The 23,969-nt window shown below is 38.4% G+C and overlaps 1 pseudogene; it reads left to right on the top strand.

The window, feature by feature from the left end:
• Positions 1 to 3,531: 3,531 nt before the first annotated feature.
• Positions 3,532 to 4,839, top strand: LOC118839856 (annotated as a pseudogene).
• Positions 4,840 to 23,969: the final 19,130 nt, after the last annotated feature.

Raw genomic sequence — 23,969 nt, 5'->3', positions numbered from 1 at the left:
AAGGCTTCCTTCTGTGAAATATCCCAGGCGTTTGTCCTTGGTTTTATGCTATTTAAAGTATTTATCAATTACTTAGCTAACAGCAGAGATAGTATGCTTATCAAATTTACAGATGACACAAGGTTGGGAGAGATAACTTAACAGACTATATGACATTAAGTATTCAAAAAAAGATCTTGACAAGTGAGAACACTGAGCTGAATCAAATAAAATGAAATTTAATAGGAATAAATATAAAGCTCTACATTTGGGTTTTTAAAAGGTGTTTGCCAAGTATTAGGTGGGGGATGGTTAAGCAGAAGTTTTCTTTAAAAAGATCTGGACACTTCAAGCTCAATGTAAATCAATAGTGATTAAACTGTTGTAGCAGCGAAATAAAAAAGCTAATGCTATCTTTGGCTGCATTAAGAGAGGTGGGAATAAGAAGGTGATGATTCCTGTGTACACTGAACCTGGTTGGATTATAACTGGAAGATTGCATTAAGTTATGGACACTATGATTTAGGAAGGACATTGATAAACTGGAGAGAAGCCGAAGGAAGACAACTAGGGTGGTAAAGGATTCTCAAATCCAAATCATATAAAGATCCTTTGAATCTTGTGTTCGCCATGGAGAAGAAAAGACCAATTTGTATTGGAGGGCATATTATAGCTATAGGCATGCACTTTGTAGGTCTGACATATAGAAGAGGCATTATATTTGTTATTCTTAGCCCCAGCAGACAGAAGTAGGGATAGTGACACATAACATCTATCAGATTGGCTAACATGACAAAACAGAAAATGATAAATGTTGAAGAAGACACAAGAAAATTGGAACACTAATACATTTTTGGTGGAGTTATGAACTGATCCAACCATTCTGGAGAGCAATTTGGAGCTATGTCCAAAGGTTATAAAACTGTGCATACCCTTGACCCAGCAAAACCACTTTTAGGTCTGTATACCAAAGAGAGCATAAAAATGGGGAAAGGGCCTACATGTACAAAAATATTTATAGCAGCTCTTTTTGTGGTGGCTAATAATTGGAAATTCAGAAGATGCCCATCAATTGGGGAATGATTGAACAAGTTGTGGTATATCAATGTAATGGAACACTATTATGCTATAAGACACGATGAGCAGGCAGACTTCAGAAAAACTTGAAAAGACTTACATGAACTGATGCTGAGTGGAGAGAGAAGAACCAGAACAGCATACATAGTAAGAGCAACATTGTGCAATGACTAACTGTGATAGATATACCTCTTCTTAGCACTGCAAAGATCTAAGACAACTCCAAAAGACTCATGATGGAAAATGCTATCCACATCCAGAAAAAGAACTACAAACTGAATGCAGATCAAAGCATACTATTTGCTCTTTTTTTGTTTCTTCTTTCTTGTGTTTCTTCCCATTGGTTCTAATTCTTCTTTATGACATAATTAATGTGAAAATATATTTAATATCAAGGTATATGTAGAGCCTATATTAGACTGCATGCCATCTTGGATGGGGGAAGGGAAGGAGGAGGAGAAAATTTGGAAGTGAATGTTGAAAGCTAAAAATTAATTTTTTAAAAGAAGTAGGGGTAGTGGATGGAACCTACAGAGTCAAATTTAGATTTGCTATAAGGAGAAACATCCTAACATGAAAGCTATTCAAAAGTGTAATGGGCTCTCTCAGGAAATAATAGATTCTCTCTCTCTGGATATCATCAAACAAAGGTTAGAAATTTTGTTGTAGAGATCCTTTTTCGTGTGTGGTTTGAATTAGATGGCCACTAACATCCCTTACAGCTTGGAAATACTGTGATTCTGTAAATGCCATAGATATCATGGCCCTTCATGTCAGCAAAGCATTTGAAAATGTCTTTCATGTTATCTTTATGGCCAAGACAGAAAATGTTCAGTAGATAATAGTATAACTAGATGAACTCTTAGCAAATTGAATCATAATATCTAAAGAATGAGATTATTAGACCAGTGTCAACCTGCAGGGGCGCATCAAGACTGATGCCACTGGGCTCCTGTCCTTGGTCCTGACATGCTCAAATTTTAGCCAGTGATTAGAAAGATGTTGAAAGCTCACTTACCAAATTTGTGGATGGTACAAAGTTGGTTTAATTAGCTAATTTATCACAGAATAATATCATAACTCTTCTCCCACCAATAAATTTAAAAGACTGAAACAATGGAAACAAAAAAATTAACAAGAAGAAATTTATTGTAAAGTTTTCCTCAGGTATAGAAAATCATTTGCATAAGTACAGCTTTGGGGAGTGTATGGCTTAACTGAAGTTCATGGAAATACCTTAGGAGTTTTAGGAAATAGTGTAAAGAAACTGTCAAATGGGTTAAGGTAAAGTTGGGATTAATCTATAGTGTTCATAACAAGAAAGATAATAGTCTCTCTGTTCTATGTGACGATTCGTAACTAAAATATTGAGTATATTCTGGGCTTTATGTTTTTAAGGGAGTGCTAATTAACTGGATATGTCCAGAAGAGACCAATTAGGATGGTGGGAGGTCTTTAAATGATGTCTCATGAGAATCATTAGGAGGAATTTCAAATATTCAATGCAAAGAAAATATCTTGGGGAAAAGTGATTATTTGTAGAACAATTATGTGAAAGGGAAGCCATCTGCCCTGCTACTACATCATTCCTGCCCACCTAGAACATCATCCTTATGACTAGACCTCCAGAAATCATGCCCCCAGTCCTTGGAATTAATTCTCTCTGCTCTGGAACCTGGGGCCTTTCTTGACTGATAAATAAATACTCCAGTATCTGTGCCAAGAAAACCCTAAATGGGGTGATGAAGAGTCACGCGTGACTGAAATGACTGAACAATAACAAATCCTTAAACAGTTTCCCCAGTACTCCACAGACCAACTTTTATAAAACAAGTTCCCACTTTATTTCCCACTCTTCTATCAAAGACAGAAACAAAGTTGTACAGACATCTTTTTTATAGTACCTAACACCATGTAAACTTTGTTTCTCATATAACACTATATTTCACTAGCTGAGAAGCAAAATTAATGGGGAAAGTCAAGCCATTCACTAGAATGTCTTTTCCTAATTTCATTTTTCATATTTCATGTAAGCTCTCGTTTTTGTTGACAAGAGAACATTTTGGAAATGTTACATTTATTAGATTTATTTTCAAGATGTGTCTAAAAGTAAACTTACTCAAAATAAAACTGAATTTGGAGTCAGAAGATGTGAGTTTGAATCCTAGTTCTGCCACTTTACTAGTGTTAGAATCTTAGGATCATAGATTCAGAGCTACAAAACATCTCTGTGGCCAATAACTCAACCCCCTTACATCATAGAGAGGAACAGCTAGGTGGCATGGTGGATAGAGTGCTAAGCCTGGTGTCAGGAAGACTCATCTCCCTGAGTTCAAATCCAGCTGCAGACCCTGGACAAGTCACTTAACCCTTTTGCCTCAGTTTCCTCATCTGTAAAATGAGCTGGAGAGAGAAATGGCAAGCCACTACAGTATCTCTGCCAAGAAAAATCCCAGCTTTCTGTGCATAATCACCATGGCAGCAGAGACCCTGTACACATAACCTGAAAACTGGCAGGCCTTCAAGGCCCTCATTGCTGCACAATACAGTGGGGCCCAGATCCACATGCTGTCCTCACCTCCCCACTTCCACTTTGGTTAGACCAACTGCACCCCCGAATTCCTCCAAAAATTTCCTGCGGGCAAGATCCCAGAGTTTAAGGGTAATGATGGGCTCTGTGTGTTTGAAAGCTACTCCGTTGCACACTATGCGAGCAATGACGACCTTCAAGGCTCTACCCCAGAGGCAGCTGCCCAGGTGATCCAGTGGGTGAGCTCTTCTGACAGTGACATCGTTCCTCCAGCCAGTACCTGAGTGTTCCCCACTCTCGGCATCATATACCACAACAAACAGGCCACCGAGAATGCAAAGGAGGAGGTGAAGCGGGTTCTGGGGCTGCTCGCTGCCCACCTGAAGACTCATGCTTTCCTGATGGGAGAGCATGTGACTCTGGCTGACATCACAGTTGTGTACACCTTCTTGTGACTCTATAAACAGGCCCTAGAGCCCTTTTTCTGGCAGGCCTTTCCCAACACCAACCGCTCATTCCTCACCTGCATCTACCAGCCCCAGTTCCAGGCAGTGTTGGGAGAAGTGAAGCTCTGTGAGAAGATGACAGTTTGATGCTAAAAAGTTTGCCAAGAGTCAGCCTAAGAAGGAGAACCCAAGAAAGGAGAAGGGACAGTGAGAAGAGAAACAGAAGGACCAGGGCAAGCAGAGGGAAGAGAAGAAAGCAGCCGCAGCCCCCAGCCCCGAGGAGAAGATGGACGAGTGTGACCAGGCTCTGGCTGCAGAGCCCAAGGCCAAGGATCCCTTTGCCCACCTGCCCAAGAGTACGTTTGTGTTGGATGAGTTTAAGCGAAAGTCCTCCAACAAGGACACGCTGACGGTTGCCCTGCCATACTTCTTGGAGCACTTTGACGGCTGGTCCCTGTGGTATGCAGAGTACCGCTTCATCCAGGAGTTCAGCCAAACCTTCACGAGCTGCAACCTCATCACTGGAATGTTCCAGCGCTAGGACAAACTGAGAAAGAATGCGTTTGCCAGCGTCATCCTTTTTGGCACCAACAATAGCAGCACCATTTCTGGAGTCTGGGATTTCCCAGGCCAGGAACTTGCTTTCCTGCTGAGTCCAGACTGGTAGATAGATTATGAGTCCTACACGTGGCATAAGCTGGATCCTGGCGGTGAGAAGGCCCAGACCATGGTCCGAAAGTACTTCTCCTGGAGGGGGCCTTCCAGCATGTTGGCAAACCTTTCAATCAGGGCAAGATCTTCAAGTGAACATCCTCCCTGCCACCACCTAGCTGCCTGATTCTTCCTCTGCAAGGAGATGCCAGTCATTAAATGAAACTGAACACAGGAAAACAAATCTCAAAAGGGGTCATGAAGAGTCAGACATGACTGAAAAATGATTAAACAACTGAATTTTACAGATAAGGAAACTGAGACCCAGGAAAGTCATGACTGCCCAAAGTCACAATGCAGTATGCAACTTCCCTGGGCCTCAGTTTTTCATGTTTGTATACACACACATTCACACACATGTACACATATAGGTATATATACACATAAATGTACATATGTAATACTTGCACTATCAACCTCAAATGGATACTTGTCCATCACAAAGTACTTTATGAAACAAAGCACTATAGATATGTTATTATTATTGCTGCTTTATGTCACTAAAGAATTATTAAGATCCAAATCACAGGATCATTTAGTGTCTTTAATTCCTCTCCAAAATTCAACAAAAAAAATGAAGACCTCTTCCCTATTCCTCATGCTTCAACTTATCAAAAAATTAAAAAGAGCGAAATTTGACTAGACTAGAATAGGTGATAATTAATTTCCAACTCCTGACTTTGCTGACTGTACAACTCACAGAAGTAATCCATTAGCAAGTCTGACTAATGTTTCGAGTGTAAGTTCCTTTGAGTATAAGATCTGTATAACTTTTTCTGAGACTTTCAAGGATGACCACTGGATAGCATGTCTCTACAAGGTCTAGGTCAACAAGTCATTACCATTACTGAGAAATGCTCAAAGACAAAAGATTTTAAGTTAGCTATAGCTTCACCAAGGAGTCTATGAATAGACAAAGATATTTTCTCCCATGTTGTAAATGTTCTTCGTTATCACTCATAAAGGAGACACTTCTACAGCAGTCTTCATTTTCTCATTTTCTTTTCTCTCCATTCCTTTCCAAAAACCTGTGATTCCATTTATGTGAAGGACTTCCAATGTGGAAACTCCCTCCACCAATGTAGACCTACAGCTCTCTTCTAGCCTTCCACTCAGGCCATCTTGCCATCTACCCTGCTCCTGAATAACTTCTGCTCATGGCAATCAGTACTTTCCAGACCAGACCTATGAAAATCATGCTCTCCAGTCCCTGGTGGAGTTAAATACACCACCGGGGGCTATTTGGTCCAGATTGATAAATGAGAGTACAAACTCACCTAGCCCACTATGTAGTCAATTAAAATTGTGTGTTAAATACCTGCTATGTGCGAGGCATAGAGCTTTGTAGAGAATACAAAGAACGGGAAAAGGTAGTCCCTGCTTTCACAAAGTTCATAGTCAAATAAGGGAGACAACACGTGAACAACTATGTACAAACAAGATTCTGTGTACAGGATAAATTGAAGATAATCAACAGAGGGAAAGCATTAGTGTTAAGGAAGATTGGAAAGATTCCTCATAGAAGATGAGATTTTTAGCCAGAAATTGAGGAAGTCAAGGAATCCAGGGAGTGAAGATGAGGAAGGAGAGCATTCCAGATATGGGAAACAGCTAGAGAAAATGTGCAGAAATATAGGCAATCCCATGTCACACTGTTTCACACTCTGATCAATCATTCACCCAGGCCATTCTACCATCTGCTATGCCACTACACTCATACTCCCAACCCCCGCTTTCCTCCTACTACTTTGAGAACAATAATAAAATCACTACAACCAGAGCTTCTGGGAAAAGCTTGTCATTTGAATACCTTATAGATCAACTCACCATTCCTGATTCTCAAAATCAAAATTATGTTTTCTTATCTTCTATTCTAATTAAATCCCCTCCAGGACAATCACTCTTCTCCCTTACTCTGTACCTCAAAACCTCTTGACATCATCTGCCATTCTCTTCTCCTTTACCCATTCAATGAGGGAGAAATAGCTTTTCTTTTGAAGATCAATCCGTATACAATCCTTGTACCATCAATCCCATCTCACTTCATCACCTCTGGCAGATAGCCCTCACAATCATTTCTTTTTTCTCTTTCCCTTCTCTCTCCCCCTCTCTCTGACTTCATCAGCTTACATTGGTTCCAATTATCATCCCCATACACATTACTCACAGATCTATATAGCCAACCCCAGTTTTGCACTTTATCTATGGGACATTTTCATATGAATTTCCCACAAGTATCTCCAACTCAATATGTCCAAAAAAGAATCAATTAACTTTTCTCAAAAATACATCCTTCTTTATTCCCCTATCTCAATTGAGAACATCGCCATCCTTCCAGTTATTCAGGTTTACAAACCTGGATGTCATCTTAAATTCCTCAATCTCCCTCATCCCACATATATAATCAGTTGCCTGGCCTTGTCGATTCTACATTCACAACATCTTATGCATCCATTACCCTCTCTCCATTCACATGGCCACCACCTTAGCTCATGCCTTTATCACTTCTCTCCTTGACTATTTCAGCAGCTTCCTAATTGGTCTCCCTTCAGTCTCTTCCTCTCTCCAACCATCCTCCAAATACCCTCCAAACAACTATCAAGGTGATAATCCTAAGGCCTCAATCTGACCAGGTGACTTACCTGCTCAGAAAGCTCCAGTGGTTTCCAATTGCCTTTAGGATGAAATACAAACCCTTCTGTTTGGTATATAATGCCTTTTTTTAAAAATCTGAGTTCAGCACACTTTTCTAGGTTTATTATACATTATCCCCGTTCAAGCACTCTTCATTCCAAACAAAATGCCCTACTTGCTTCTCCTAATACACAGTATTCCATCTCCCATTTCTATGACGTTATACAGACTACCCACCTTTCCTAATATGAAGGCCATCCTCACTTCCACCTCTTAGAATTCTCAGCTTCCTTTAAAACTGAGCTCTAGCATCACGTCGTTCCTTGATTCCCTCATTTTTGTTGCCTTATTACTGTTCAATCATTTAGCTGTGTCCAGCTCTTCAGGACCCCATGAACCATAGCTCAACAATGCTCTCCATGGGGTTTTCTTGGGAAAGATACTGGAGTGGTTTGCCATTTCCTTCTCCAGTAAATTAAGGCAAACTGAGGTTAAATAACTTGCCCAAAGTCACACAGCTAATGAGGGTCTGAGGTCACATTTGAACTCATGTCTTTCTGACTCTAGACCCAATGCTCTATCTACTGCATGACTTAGCTGCCTCTAGTGAGGACCCACCCCAAAATTACCTTGTTTTTATTATATATAAATTGTATATCTACTTGTCTTTTACATCTTATTTCCCTGAATAAAATTTCTGAGGGCAAGATTTCATTTTTTGTCTTCGTATCCTTAATGCCTAGAATAGCTCCTGACACATCGTAAGCATATTATAAAAGTCTTCTTATTGATTGATTAATTGGGCCTGGCTCCTACTCTTCCCAGAACTGTTCTCAGCCATCCCAATTGTATAGACAATAGGAAAGCTTTCACTGCTGATGCTGGAAACAGCTATTTCCAATACCACATTCACAAAGCTAGGAGAGAGAAAGAAGGCTATACAGATTGGCACTTTTCACAGTAAACGAGCATAGCAGCTACAGAGTGTGGATTTTCTTAGGATCTTCTTTCCTTTTGAATTCAATAATGTGTTTTCCTTCTCCTGCAAATGTTACTAGGAAGGGGTTGGGGGCGGGGGGGCTGGGATTGCCCTATTATGCTGTCAAATTACCTAAAATCCAGGTAGGCATTGTACCACTGGGGAATAACCTGTGATAGTTCCATGTCATATAGCCTACAAAGGTTTTGGTTTTAATTCATACTTTCTGAAATCATACTTTCTCTAATCCCAATGCATCATGCATGAAAAGAGTGAGAAGACTGAGAGTACACATTAAGATTTGGGAGGGGGTTTGACACTTCCTTTCCTTATCTTTCTCTCTTTACTGCCTTACCTTTCTTTTTTCACTTTTCTAACAACAGAATATCTCCTGTCATGGGTAGGCCTTCTTTATCTTTCTCCCTTTCTTTCATTATCTTTCTTCTCTTCTTTAACTCACAAAGGAACAGCATACCTCAAGGCTTTAGGATCTCCTGGCACCTTAAATTGGGTTTATGTTGGATCCCAGTGGCTACCATGTCACGGACATAACTGGAGTTCCCTTACCCATGGAAGATATCAACAGGAAGGAAAACAACCTCAAAAAAAAACCAACCCTACCTCTGATATAACTATCATATAGCTCTTACCTTGTACTCATAATTGTGTTCATTCCATTTAATTCAACAAACATTCACTAAATACATACCATGTTCAAGGAACTGTGACAGATATTGGAAAACAAAGGCCAAAATGGAAACAGTCCTCAAAGAGCTTACAGAACACGTGCATAGATACATAAACACTAATCAATTTGAGGAGGGAGAGACCACTAACAACTGAATTGAAACAGGAAAGTCTTTGCTTAGGAGTTGGTAAGTGCCTGGCTGAGGAGCTCTTGTTTAAGTATACAAATGAAATAGTCCACAGCCTTATGGAGCTTATATCCTACTGGGCTTTCCATGCTAAAGGTCTAGGCAATCTTTTAATGTGTGTGGTTTTTTAAGCCCTAAATTATCTTTCATGCCAGCCCATTTTCTGTATTCATCTTTTTCCAAACAGCAGGATTGCAACTGGAAGCTAGTTCTGAAGGACAGAAAGGAAAACAACTTCTCATCCTTTCCATTTCAAGAATTTCTGTATTAGTCTGTTTTCTAAACCATTTTGCAATCCCCCTCTAACAGGTCAGCATGTTACCAAGGGATTTATTACCAGGTCATGAAGATTGACGGCCTCATGAAGCCAGAATTGGAAACAAACAAACAGTGAGTATCTTTGGTTAGCTTACTGAGAAGGAAATAGCACAGCTCACCAGCCAGTGACCAGGTAATGTGTTCTCCTCAGTCACTGTAGGATCTGTCCGAAGTCTGAGACCATGAGGGAACATTCTGTTTGCCATGGCTCTCTTTCATGTGTAAGCTAATCAGCCCCAAACTGATAATTCACTTGGAATCTTGTTTCCTAGTTCAAAAGTTCAGTTTCTTAACAGAGCAACTTACTCCATTTGAAGACTGTCTTCAAAGGGCCCACAAGGGGCTCTGAGAGATCATGATGGCCTGCATAGTCATTTTACACTTCCTTTGTATGCTGCCCTCTTTTCTGCCCTTTTCAGCACTAACTGCATCATATGAAAAGGACTGTACATTTTATGTTTGAAAAAGAAATATGAATAAGATTTTCACTCATTAATATGCATAGCAAAATGTGATTTGTAATTTCATGCTCAAGGGTGAAATCACTGAATCATTGAAATGTGAATCATTTTTCAAACACAGATGGACAAAAGGGAAAGTAAGACCTTTCATCTTGGTTCTGATTCTTCCATTGTATTTCTTCAAGTATAAGTACAAACTTTATATGAGTCTTCTGATAGAAGCACCGCTTCTATCTTTTAAAAGAGGAATTTGATTTTTTGTTAAGATTGAACTTTGCATAAGCTAAGTGCCGGCCTGTAGGCAAGAAAGGAGGAAAAATAGGGAAGGAAGAAAAAGGAAAATACAGAAAGGAAGGAAAAAGGAGAAAGGGAACAAAAGGGGATGAAAAGGAAGATGATGAAGGGAAGTGAAGGGAAGGGAAGGGAATGGAACAGGAGAGAAATTTCATCTCTGGAACACAAGAGTTCTCTACTGATATTATTAGTGACTGTCACCCATTCATCTCCTAAAAGAATAATGGGTCTAAATAGATAGTATAGGATAGCACCAGGGAAGGGAAACTTCAGAAGAATGTAGTCATAGGATAGAAGGAGAAAGAAAGGGATGTTAATGGTATGGAATCAATTAATCAAGAGACAATTATTAAATGCTTACTAAGTTCTAGATACTATGCTAGATGCCAGGCATGGAAGACCAAAGTGAAAGATTCTCTGCCCTCAAGGAGCTTACAATCTAATGGGGGAAGACAACAAATACATAAAGCTGAAAAGGAAAAAGCAGAAGTGGGAGCAGGGCATGATTGAGTCTAGGCCAAAGGAAGGTGGGAAATGAAGAAATGGCTGTCCTGGGAGCTCTTTGCTCTGCCTTTCAGTCCTCCAAGAAGAGGAGTGAATGGTACTGAGGGTACTGATGAGGTAGATATGGAAGTAAGAAAGAGAAGGGAAGAATAAAGAGAAAGCGGAAAGGGAAGGAGAAGATGGAAGGGAAAGGAGAGGAGAAAAAGAAAGGACTTTCTCAAGTGTCCATGGAATAGAAAGGAATATGTATGAAAGAAGTGAGAATGACCTTGTCTCTATGTGTGGGCTTCTTGGTATAGTTATACTAATCTTTCAAATGGATTCCCTGCAATCTAAGTAGGACCTAGAAAGATTGGATCAAAAAGAACAATAAAACTCTATCTGATTTGAATCACAACTATAAAGATATCCTGAGAAAAGACTGACTCATAATCTAAATAGACAAAAACACCATTAGTACGTCCTTGGCAAGGCAGCAGTTAAAGTGAACAAAGCAATGTTTTCATCAACAGCAAGGGCTTGGGTTGAAGAAATAAAGAGAGGAAGAGTTTAGACTTGGCAATCACTAAAGATCTATGCAACAAGGGGAGAAGACTGCATGATAAGCTGTGCTGGGAGGCATCAAATAACCCATAACCAATCTAAACCAAAAAGAATTGATTAAGCCCCTACTATGGGCAAAGCCCTATCCTGGGTGCTGGAAATACAAGGACAGAATGAAAAATAGTCCCTGCCCCCAAGGAACTTAAGCACATCCTTCTAGAGGAATACAACATGTAAAACAAATAATTACATACATAATAATTTGAGGAGGGAGGGAACACTAACAACTAAAGAGATCAGGAAAGGCTTCCCCTAGGATATGGCACATGAGTTGAGCCTGGAAGGGATTCTAAGAGGTAAAAGTAGGGAAGGAGAGCATTTCAGGCATTTGGTTCAACCTTTGCAAAGGCACAGAGACAGAAATGGAGTGATAATTTCAGGGAATAGCAAACATCAAATGCAGAAAAAAATGACTGAAAGATGCAACAAGCCCAGAAAGGCCAGACTGTGAAGGGCTTTAAAAAGCCATATGGAGGATCTTGTATTTTATCCTAGAAGCAATGGGAAGCTAATAATGAAGGTTCTTGAACAACAAAATAACACAGTCCTAATCTTATCACCATAGATTTTGTGAACACCATATAGAGGAAGAAGTCTTAAGCCCAGGTGAAAATGGACCTCTGGGTTCAGGTTTTAATCTGCCATTCGCTGGTGGGGTTAGTGTGTTATGCCACAGTCTATTAAGGAAGTTACTATGATGCATTTTTCTTTTCATAATTCTCTAAGAAAAAAAAGTAAGAGAAAAGTAGTATAATACTCACTGGTTTGTGCATTTCTGGTTTTCATTGCACCCTCCCAATTTCCAAAAAAAAATTCCTCTGTTTAAGCTGTTTCAGGATTGTGGCAGCCAAGCATGAGAATGTTGTTCTATAGGATCATCATGTTTTGTAGGAAATTGGAGCTATGTTCCACCGTGGTCTCCTTTGGAGAAACTAGTAAACCTTTGTTAATGTTTTCCTACAGATGAACTTGTAGAAAGGAAAAAGAAAAACAAAGGATCACAAAATGATTCCTTTCTCAAACACCCAATTATTGAAAAGGTATACAAAATTATTTCTATTAAGTTTCTAGGCCTTTGTGATTATGAATGCCAGGGGCCTGTCAATATGTTCAATTTGACATTCATGTACAATCTCATGCAGACACAAGCCCCATACCTCCATGGGGATCTAGAATCTTGGTGGTGGCTGAGACTAGTTTTTGCTTTTCCCTGAGAGGCCATGGTTTCACAGTTTGGAAATAGATGTGTTAAACAAATTAGCTTTCTCTGTTGTACAAAGAGGATAATTAATCTTAGCCATACACCCCAAAAGAAAAAGGATGTAACAAGCAGATGAGGGAACAGAATGAAAGTTTACTGGCCCAAGGCTATAAAAGACCTATGCACAGAAGCTAAGTACTCACATGTCTAATGTAGTCATCCTTTTTTTCCTACAGAGATTGAGTCCTTTTGTCATACAAGTAAAGGCTATTTTAACCAAGTCAAATATTATTAAACTCGAGCTTTCAGATCAAATAAATTACCACATGGTTATTCATGTTATAAAAGGACAATGTCCTCTCCCTCCACAAATAACCTTATATTTACATGTTTAATCCACAAGCATTCCCCAGTAGAAGGTAAGTTCCTTGTTTTCACTTTTATCTTTGTTTCTTTAGCTCCGAGCACAGTAGCTTGTGCATAGTAGGTCTTTAATAAATATTTGCTGAATTAAATCTAATTCATTTAAAAGAATGAAGTCCCCTAGCATATCTAAAATAAAATTCAAATTCTCTGTTTGCCCAACATAGCCATTCAATAATCAGTTATTATCTATTATTCTTTATAACATTTCTTGCATGCAAAACTTCCCTTCTATTCCTCGGCTACTACATTAGGCCAAACACTCAATTTCAGGTGCCTAAAATTTGCAATACGTTTTATATATGTGTATATGTGTGCGTGTAGTGTACCAAGAAGTGCTCCAGCTTCCTTTTTAGTGGTTTGATTCCTTTTGTATTTCTACCATTGTTTTTATTCTCTTGGGTTCCCATCACTATATGTCACAGCAATTTCTATATTGGCATTTTGTCCCAAGTTTTTACAAAAATTAAAGACAGTTCAAGGAAGATCTATCCTCTTCTGACCTGTTTATTCATAAAAAGCTAAATACTAATTCAGCTCCATTTTCTGAAAATGAATATGAGTCCCAGTAGGACAAACAAAGGCAATGTAACTCTGCTTTCCAATACACCTGGTAAACAATTAAAAACATCTCCACTATTGAAATGCTATAAACCTTTGTGCTTTTAATGGTTGCTTTCATTTCAGAATTATATAAAGTGACTAAAATGACCATGCCCTTTGAACCAGAAGTTCCACTGCTACGTATATGCCCCAAGGAGGCCAATGACAAAGAGAAAGGCTCCATATATGCCAAAATATATGAGACAATTTTTGAAGGAGCAAAAAAATGGAAACAAAACAGATACCCATTAATTAAGGAAAGGCCTTATAAGCTGTGGTATGTAATTATAATAAAATATTACTATACATAAGAAACAATGAAGGTGACTTCTAGGTCACATGACCAACACACTAGAGGAATAGGCAGTTTCTCTGTTCCTAATGACCTCTTCACATCTCCACATCTCACATCTATGAATAAATATTGCAAGGCAAAGGGAAGTGAATCAACACCTGATGAGGCAAAGGATTCTGCAAACTCCCAAGAGAGCACAGAAACATGCCAGTATTTTCCCAAATGGTTTAAAAGAGAAATATGAATTATGGAAGCAAAATTTATTTCCTACTGAGCAGAAATAATCAGTAGAATATAAAAGCACAAATCCAAGGTGAGAAAAGTCAGGAGAGAGAGAGAGAAAACAACTGATCATCTTTTTTTCGCTGGTGGGAGAGGGTAAAACTGATGAACGTTTCTATGGGGAAAGAGAGATTCTCTGTAAAGGAAAGCTGGGACCTTATAATGGTTAAAATCATCAGGGATTTGGTACTTAGGAATATCACTCAACCTGCCTCAGGATAAGAGGAAATTACAGCTCCTGGAGGCAACTGGCACCCAGAGGAGGGGGAAGGAATGGGCCCAGGGAGATATTTGTGGCAAATGGGAGAAAAATTTACCAAGGAGAGGGCAGAGGTAATTAATGAACTACAAACTGGGGACATAGGAAAATTACTACCATGATCTCTTTCACCTCCAGGAACTGACATTTCTAAGACAGGGACAACATAAAAGAGAGGGCAAAGAGCAAGATCTACAAGGCAATAACATAGAAATTGTTTGGAAAGGGAAATTCAAGATGGGTAATTTAAAAGCATTGATTTCAAGAGGAATACAGAAACTAAAGGAGAATTAAATAAAATGGGGGCAATAAATCAAGGAGTAACAGTCTAAAGCGTACAGAAAGGGAAGGTAAATAATGAAAAGAACAAGGAAAAGAATTTTTTTAAAAGGTATAAAATAACATTTTAAACTAACAAACAAATTAAGTAGAAGAGAAGAAAGGAAGGAGAATTTATTTGACTACTTAACTGAAAGGGAGAAATAGAGAAGAATTAGATAAATAGATAAAAAGAATAAAAGAAACAATTTAGTTAAGGAAAATTCCCAAACTGGGGAAAGGGATAACAAATGGGAGGGGTAAAGATGAGAAGAGTGAGTGAGCCACCTTAAAAAAATTAACCTAAAATGACTGAAGAGGGAGGCGGAGCCAAGATGGAGGCTGGAAAGCAGGGACTTGCCTAGGGCTCTCCCCCAGGACCCTCCAAACACCGATAAAAAAATGGTTCTGAACAAAGTCTAGAACTGCAGAACCCACAAAATAGCAGAGGGAAACAGGGCTCCAGCCAAGGACAGCCTGGATGGTCGCAGGGTAAGGTCTATCGAGCACAGAGCTGTGAGCGGAGGGGAGTAGAGCCCAGAGTGGGCCGCACCAAGACCAAGAAGACAGGGAGCTGGGTGGAACAGGCCCTAGCACCCGAAATCAGTGAGCTGTGGCACTTACCAGACTCCTTAACCCACAAACACCAAAAAAACAGAGAAGGTTAGTGGGAAAAGCTGCAGGGACAGAGTGAAAGGAGTTCGCAGGTCGGCCACCATGCCAGGGGCAGCGGGGGCTGGTGGGGAGGGGAGGGGTGCAGCTACAGAACTACAGCTGCAGTTGCTTCTGGCCCCAGGCCCACCTGGTGGGAGGAATTAAGTGGTGGATGAGAGTGGGAGTGCAGAGCCTGGTTGAGATCTGAATCAGGTCTGGGTTGGCAGTTTTTGGGGGAGGAGGAGCATTGGTGTGGCAGAGCTTGCTGTGTAGAAATGGCTCTGAAAACAACAGCGTATCCCCTCAAGCTTAGAACAAAGTACTCTCTACTCTACAAGCAGGCATACCCTGACGAAAAACTCAAGGGTTAAGTAGTTTGCTGGGAACGTTGCCAGGCAGTGAAAATGGACTCAGATTCAGACTCATATTTTGGAATCTTTCTTTGATGATAAAGAAGACCAAAACATACAGCCTGAAGAAGTCAACAAAGTCAAAGAGCCTACATCAAAAGTCTCCCAGAAAAACATGAACTGGTCTCAGGCCATGGAAGATCTCAAAAAGGAGTTAGAAAAGCAAGTTAGAGAAATAGAGGGAAAATTGGTAAGAGAAATCAGAATGATGTGAGAAAACCATGAAAAACAAGTCAATGATTTCTTAAAGGAGACCCAAAAAAGTGCTGAAGAAAACACCTTACAAAATAGGCTAACTCAAATGGCAAAAGACCTCCAAAAAGCCAATGAGGAGAAGAATGCCTTGAAAGGCAGAATTAGCCAAATGGAAAAGGAAGTCCAAAAGACCACTGAAGAAAATACTACCTTAAAAATTAGATTGGAGCAAGTGGAAGCTAGTGACTTTATGAGAAATCAAGATATTATAAAACAGAACCAAAGGAATGAAAAAGTGGAAGACAATGTCAAATATCTCATCAGAAAAACCACTGACCTGGAAAATAGATCCCAGAGAGATAATTTAAAAATTATTGGGCTACCTGAAAGCCATGATCAAAAAGAAGAGCCTAGATATCATCTTTCAAGAAATTATCAAGAAGAACTGCCCTGATATTCTAGAGCCAGAGGGTAAAATAGAAATTGAAAGAATGCACTGATCACCTCCTCAAAAAGATCCCAAAAAGAAAACTCCGAGGAATGTTGTCACCAAATTCCAGGGTTCCCAGATCAAGGAGAAAATACTGCAAGCAGCCAGAAAGAAACAATTTGAGTATTGTGGAAACACAATTAGGATAACACAAGATCTAGCAGCTTCTACATTAATGGATTGAAGGGCTTGGAATACAATATTCTGGAGGTCAGTGGAGCTAGGATTGAAACCAAGAATCACCTACCCAGCAAAACTGAGTATCATGCTCCAAGGCAAAATATGTATTTTCAATAAAATAGAGGACTTTCAAGCTTTCTCAGTGAAAAGACCAGAGCTGAATAGAAAATTTGACTTTCAAACACAAGAATCAAGAGAAGCATGAAAAGGTAAACAAGAAAGAGAAATCACAAGGGACTTACTAAAGTTGAACTGTTTTTTTTACATTCCTACATGGAAAGATGATGTGTATAATTCATGAGACCTCGGCATTAGGGTAGCTGAAGGTAATATACATATATATATATATATATATATATATATATATATATATATATATATATATATAGACAGAGGGCACAGAGTGAGTTGAATATGTAGTGATGATATCTAAAAAAATAAAATCAAACTAAGGGATGAGAGAAGAATATATTGAGAGAGGGAGAAAGGGAGAGATAGGATGGGGTAAATTATCTCACATAAAAGTGGCAAGAAATCGAAGAGAAAGAGGGAGGGAGGTGAAAGAGAATGAATGAACCTTATTCTAATCAGATTTGGCTTAAGGAGGGAATAACATACATATGCAATTGGGTGTAGGAATCTATCTTATCCCACAGGAAAGAAGGAGGAAGGAGATAAAAAGGGGGGGATGATAGAAGGGAGGGCAGATAGCAGGAGGAGGTAATCAAAAGCAAACACTTTTGAAAAGGGACAGGGTCAAGGGAGAGAAATGGATAAAGGGGGATAGGATAGGAAGGAGCAAAATATAATTAGTTTTTCACAACATGAGTACTGTGGAAGGGTTTTGCATAATGATACACATGTGGCCTATGTTGAATTGCTTGCCTTCTTAGGGAGGGTAGGTGGGGAGGGAAGAGGGGAGAGAATTTGGAACTCAAAGTTTTAAAAGAAGATGTTCAAAAAACAAAAGTTTTTGCATGCAATTAGAAAATAAGATATACAGGCAATGGGGCATAAACCTCTATCTTGCCCTACAAGAAAGTAAGGGAAAAGGGGATGGGGGGAGTGGGGTGACAGAAGAGAGGGCTGACTGGGGAATGGGGCAATCAGAATATATGCCATCTTGGAGAAGGGGGAGGGTAGAAATGGGGAGAAAATGTGTAATTCAAACTCTTGTGAAAATTAATGCTGAAAACTAAAAATATTAAATAAATTAATAATGATTTTTCAAAAATAAATAAAAAATAAATGTTAAAAAGTGTTTTTACATGTAATTTAGAAATAATGAAATAAATAAAATTATATTTTAGAAATGTAAAAAAAAAAGATGACTGAAGAGGCAAAATGCCATCTTTACAGAGAAATAGGGAGAAAATCCTAATTCTGATGAAAACCAATATAAAAACCTGAATCTCATGACTTTAAATGTAGATGGATTTTATGAAGATGAGTGACAGATTGAATAAAAATAACAGAACTCCACAATCTGGTGCTTACAAGAAACATACCTAAAAAGCAAAGAAACACATAGAATAAAAATTAGGGGCTGGAAAAATTTACTATCAGATGAATCAAAAAAAAAGTTGAAGGTGTAAATGTGCCATCAGAAAAAGGAAAAACAAAAATTCACTACAAAGAAAAAGATAAGAAGATGGCAGAGTAAAAGCAGAGACTTGCCTGAGTTCTTCCCCACCCCCTCCAAATATCTGTAAAAAAATTACTTTAACGAATTCTAGAGCAGCAGAACCCACAAAATGACAGAGTGAAACAAATGTCCAGCCTAAGACAACCTGGAAGGTTGACAAGAAAGGTCTCTTGCACCAGGCTGGAAGAGGAGCACAGCCCAGTGTGGACCATGCAGGCACAGACAGGACTGAAGCAGGCCTCAGGGGACTGAATCACTGGCAGCTGTGGCAGTTTTCAGACTTCTCAACCCACAAGCACCAAAAAAAAACTGAGGTCAGTGGGAAAGGTCTGTCCAGACCTGGGTGAGAGAGAAATGTAGTCTGGCCCCAGCCCCAGGGTGGCAGAGACTGCAGCAGTGGTGGCAGCAGCAGCAGATGCTTCAGGAGTTCTTGGCCCACAGAAGGTGGGGGAATTGAACAGCTGATCAGAGGAGGATAACAGGGATCTCTTTGCTGGCTCTGAGGCAGGACTCTGTTCCTTTGCCCTGCTTGGATTTGGGTCACAGTCCTGAGTGGCAGTCCTGGGGTGACGAAGAGTACTGGTGTGGTGGAGCTTGTGGCTGTGGTGAAGAGGGAATCCTCCTCACAGTTGCAAGGCAGAAAAGAATGCTTGGGGTCACTTATAGACCAAAGCACAGGCCAGGAGAGGAGTAAACACCTCTCCTTTGATCATACCACCTTGGAAGAATTCAAACTTTATAAGTCCCTAGAAATATCTCTCAAAACAGCACAAAACATCTGAAGTACATCCTTCACACTGGAAACAGAGTCCTACCTTAACAAAGACTTGAAAAGTCAACTATTTGTCTGGGGAAATGAGGAAACAGCATAAAAAACTCAGACTATAGACTGTAGACTCAGACTATACTTTGGTTTCAAAGAAGAGCAAAACATACAACCAGAAGAAGACAACAAAGTCAAATCTCCTACATTCAAACCCTCCAAGAAAAATGTGAATTATTCACAGGCCATGGAAGAACTCAAAAAAGGATTTTGAAAGTCAAGTAAGAGAAGTAGAGGGAAAATTGGGAAGAGAAATGAGAGTGATGCAAGAAAATCATGAAATGAGTCAACAGCTTGCTAAAAGAGACTCAAAAAATACTGAAGAAAATAACACCTTAAAAAATAGACTAACCCAAATGGCAAAAGAGGTCCAAAAAGTGAATGAGAAGAATGCCTTAAAAAGCAGAATTGGCCAAATAGAAAAGGAGATCCAAAAGTTCAATGAAGAAAATAATTCTTTAAAAATAAAAATGGAGCAAATGGAGGTTAATGACTACAAAAAATCAAGAAACTATAAAAATAGGACCAAAAGAATGAAAACATAGAAGACAATGTGAAATATCTCATTGGAAAAACCACTGACTTGGAAAATAGATCCAGGAGAGATAATTTTAAAATTATTGTACTACCTGAAATCCATGATAAAAAAAGAGACTAGTTGTCATCTTTCAAGAAATTATTAAGGAAAATTGCCCTGATATTCTAGAACCTGAGGGTAAAATAGAAATGGAAAGAATCCACCAATAACCTCCTAAAAGACATACTAAAACGAAAAGTCCTAGAAATATTATAGCCAAATTCCTGAGGTCCCAAGTCAAGGAGAAAATATTGCAAGCAGCCACAAAGAAATAATTCAAGTATTGTGGAAACACGTTCAGAATAAGATAAAATCTAGTGGCTTCTACATTAAGGGACCAGAGGACTTGGAATATGGTATTCCAGAGGTCAAAGGAGCTAGGATTAAAACCAAGAATCACCTACCCAGGATAATTGAGTATAATCCTTCAGGGGAAAACATGGATATTTAATGAAATAGAGGACTTTCAAACACTCTTGGTGAAAAGACCAGAACTGAATACAAAATTTGACTTTCAAATACAAGACTCGAGAGAAGCATGAAAAGGTAAACAGGAAAGAGAATCATAAGGAACTTATTAAAGTTGAACTGTTTACATTCCTACATGGAAACATGAGATTTGTAGCTCATGAGACTTTTCTCAGTATTAGCGTAATTGGAAGGAATATATTTATAGACAGAAGGCACCAGATGAGTTGAAAATGAAGGGATGGTGTCTAAAAAATAAAATTAAAGGGTGAGAGATGAAGTTTCTGGGAGAAGGAGAAAGGGAGAGGTAGAATGGGGTAAATTATCTCATATAAATGAGGCAAGAAATTGGAGAGAAAGAGGGGGAAAGTGAAAAAGAATGAGTGAACCTTACTCTCATCAGATTTGGCTTAAGGAAGGAATAACATACATGTGCAACTGGGTGTAGGAATCTATCTTACCAAACAGGAATGTATGTGGGATGGGGATAAGAGAGGGGAGGATGATAGAAGGGAGGGCAGATTAGGGGAAGGGGTAGTTAGAAACAAATACTTTTCAGGAGGGACTAGAGAATAATAAAGGAGAGAATAGAATAAATGGGGGAGGCAGGATAGGATGAAGGGAAATATAGTTAGTCTTTCACAACATCACTATTGGAGGTGTTTGGCATAACTACACAGGTATAATCTATATCAAATTGCTTGCCTTCTCAATGAGGATGAGTGGAGAGGGAAGAAGGGAGAGAATTTGGACCTCGGAGTTTTAAAAATGAATGTTAAAAATTGTTTTTACATGCAACTGGGAAATAGGATGTACAGGCAATGGGAAATAGAATGGTAGAGGGGAGGACAGATTGGGGGAAGGGATAATCAGAGTACATGTGGTCTTGGGGTGGGGGAGGGGAGGGATGGGGAGAAAATTTGGAACTCAAAATCTTGTGGAAATGAGTGTTTAAAACTAAAAATAAACTAATTAAAATTGTTAAAAGAAAGAGATAAATAAGAACATTGTATCAAGCTGAAAGGAGCCATAGACAACAAACCAATATCAATATTAAATTTAAGTGCTCCAAATTTTTTAGTATTCAAATTCAAAAGGGAAAATTTTACTGTACTTTAAGAAGACACAGAGAGGAATAATAGTTGAAGGAGATTTCAATGTCCTTCTCTCCGATTTGGGCAAGTTTAATAGAAAATAAACAAAAATGAAGGTATAGAATTGAACAAATTGCTGGATAAAGTAGAGCAAAAAGATTTATATCATGTTCTAAATGATATTGCTAAACAATATACATATTCCTCAGCACCATACAGATCTTTTTCATAAAAATTGAACATGTATGAAGGCAAAGAGATATAGCAGACAAATGTCAAAAAGCAGAAATAGTAAACATATCATTTGCATAGTATAGTGAAATAAAAATAGTGATCAGTTCAGAGAGCACCAGTAAAAGAAAGGGAAAAAAACATTGACTCCAATAGAGATTTAACAATGAAATCCAAAATAATTAACAGATCAAAGAACAAATCATTGTTGTGGTTGTTGTTCAATCGTTCTCAGTTGTGTCTGACTCTCCATGATCCCTTTTGGGTTTTTCTTGGTAAAAATTCTGGTGTGGTTGACCATTTCCTTCTGCCTCATAAGTGACTGAGACCAGACTTTAACTCAGGAAGATGAGTTTCCCCCAGCAATCTATACACTGTACCACCTAGCTTCTCTACAAATAACAGAAACAATTAATAATATATGAAAGACAATGATAATGGCAAAATGGCATAAAATTTCTGAGATGTAGCAAAAGCAGTCCTCAAGAGAAAAATTATGCCACCATATTACCAAAATATAAAAGAAAAGAACTAATTAAATAAATATGCATTTTAAAAAATGTAAAAAGTGAGAAATAAAAATCCAAAAATAAACAAGAGGAAATATCAAAAATGGAGGAGAAATAAATAGAACCTCCCACAAAAATACTATAGAACATAAAAATAAAACTAAAGGTTGGTTCTTTAAGAAGACTAAAATGATAAGCCTTTAATTAATATAATTAAAAAGAAGATGGCAGAAAAATTGATAATAGCAAATGAACAAGGTGAAATCACAACAAAGCCAGGAGAAATAAAAAAATTTATCAAAGCCAACTATGCAGTTATATGCTAACAAAACAAAAACACAAAAGAGATGAGTACCAAAAGAATATAAAATTCTGAAACTAAGACCAAATAGAGATCTTAAATAATCTTATCTGAGTGAAGAGAATAAGAACTAGCAATAAAGGAACTGCCAAAGGAAAATACCTGGTTGTGATGGATTCATAGGGAAATTCTACCAAACTTTTAAAGAATAATTCATGCCAATAATACTTTATTCTTTAAAATTGAGAAAGAAAGCACCCAAATAGATTCATGAAACAAATGTAGTCCTTATATTTAATGAATGATAATGAAAGATAAATCACAGAAAATGGGCTATAGACCAATAGTATTAAGAGAATATCAATTCAAAAATTTTAAGTTAAATCCTATCAAAGTACAGTCATTCATCTAAGAGATCATGATTATGACCAACTTGGATATGTACTAAGGATTCAAGGGTTATCCAACATTAGAAAAACAATAAATGTAGTCATATTGAAAACAAAAAAAAAATCTAAAGCAATATTATTGGCTCAATAGACACAGAAAAAGCCTTTGACAAAGTACAAAATTTTTGCACTAACCAAAAAAAACCTACAAAGCATAGGCACAATAGGATCTTTAATAATATTTTAAAAATTTACTTAAACCAAAAGCAAGCATCATATACAATGGATATGCACTAGAAACCTTCCCAGTAAATTTACATTTAAAGCAAGGAGGTCCACTCTAGCCACAATTATTTTATAATGGAACCCCCCTCCCTAAGCCTATTGATATGTGACTCTCTCATTATTGGTGGAGATGAATGCTCTTCCCTTTATGAGGTCCACGTATTTTTGACAAGAGTGAGAGTTCTAGCCTCCTTCAGTCTCCTTTGAGACTCTTCAGGCTTCAAGTCACTTTGGCCACTTCTGGCTTTCAGCTTCAAGGCAAGAAAGAGGTTGACTCTACTTCAGACTGCTGAAGGAAAAAGACTGGTAAGACATGAGAGGAGTTATCCATATTTATCATGTCAATATCCTCAGTTTGCTACACAAGAGACTTCATGGTGTTCCTCCTTAAGTGAGATCTAGAATTCTCTTGATTGAGCTGAGTTATCTTGCTCCCAATTGGAGAGCTCCTTCACTATGTATTGTCCAGTATATATCCTTCTCTGTATACTCTCTCTGATTTGTGTTTTGCTATGAATTGGAAAAATGAGTTTCTTTGCTATTCACTATCTGTGTTCACTGTAGAATGGGTATTTGGTGGGAAAGGGGTCAAGCCTTGGATATAGAGCTTGGGGGTCACAGTTCCCCCCAATAATCTTGCTTCAGTTAATATTGAAATATTCAATGAATGTGTAGGATCATGGAAAAGGTACTTCTGCCCAGAAATGACTTAACATTCAAGAAAATTCCACAAATTGTTTCTACAACCTGAAAACAGCAATGCTTCTTATATTGCAAGGCTGTGAAATCTATTAAAACACTAGTTTAGAGATATCTTAGAGGACTTGGAGGAATGCACTAATATATACTACTGGTGCCCCAGACTTCAATAACATTCCAATGGATCTGTGATCACATCAATGTGGGTACTCTCTACAATAATGCAG

The sequence above is a fragment of the Trichosurus vulpecula genome, chromosome 2, assembly GCF_011100635.1.
Source record: "Trichosurus vulpecula isolate mTriVul1 chromosome 2, mTriVul1.pri, whole genome shotgun sequence".
NCBI lineage: Eukaryota > Metazoa > Chordata > Mammalia > Diprotodontia > Phalangeridae > Trichosurus > Trichosurus vulpecula.
This window is presented reverse-complemented; position numbering and strand designations above follow the sequence as displayed.